This window comes from Penaeus monodon, chromosome 22 (assembly GCF_015228065.2).
Source record: "Penaeus monodon isolate SGIC_2016 chromosome 22, NSTDA_Pmon_1, whole genome shotgun sequence".
Taxonomy (NCBI): domain Eukaryota; kingdom Metazoa; phylum Arthropoda; class Malacostraca; order Decapoda; family Penaeidae; genus Penaeus; species Penaeus monodon.
In genome coordinates, this window is record NC_051407.1 from 43,825,153 (window position 1) to 43,825,437 (window position 285).

Genomic DNA, 285 nt, shown 5'->3' on the forward strand with positions numbered 1-285 from the left:
GGGAAAAATAAAAATCCATTAATGCAGCAAGCTTCATGAGCCCATTGGTAACTTTAGGAATGGCTATGCTATATCTATATTCTGCAAGACAAATCGTTAATGGAACTGTTACTGGACTAATGAACATATTTTTTTTCTTGTGATAAGAAAAGTTTTCAGGATTTGCAAAGTGCTACATATTGAGGAAAAAATTACTAGACGATGATGATGATATTCATATACTGTAAATGTCAACACTGAATCATGTCTACCAAATATATGTGAAAAAACTTTTGTTATTCCACA

The 285-nt window shown here is 31.2% G+C and overlaps 1 protein-coding gene across 3 annotated transcripts in view; it reads right to left on the bottom strand.

Moving 5' to 3' along the window:
• The window catches only part of LOC119587193 (WD repeat-containing and planar cell polarity effector protein fritz homolog), a 30,592-nt gene that overhangs the window by 25,349 nt on the left and 4,958 nt on the right, over positions 1-285 (bottom strand). The gene's annotated exons all lie outside the window — the stretch shown is intronic.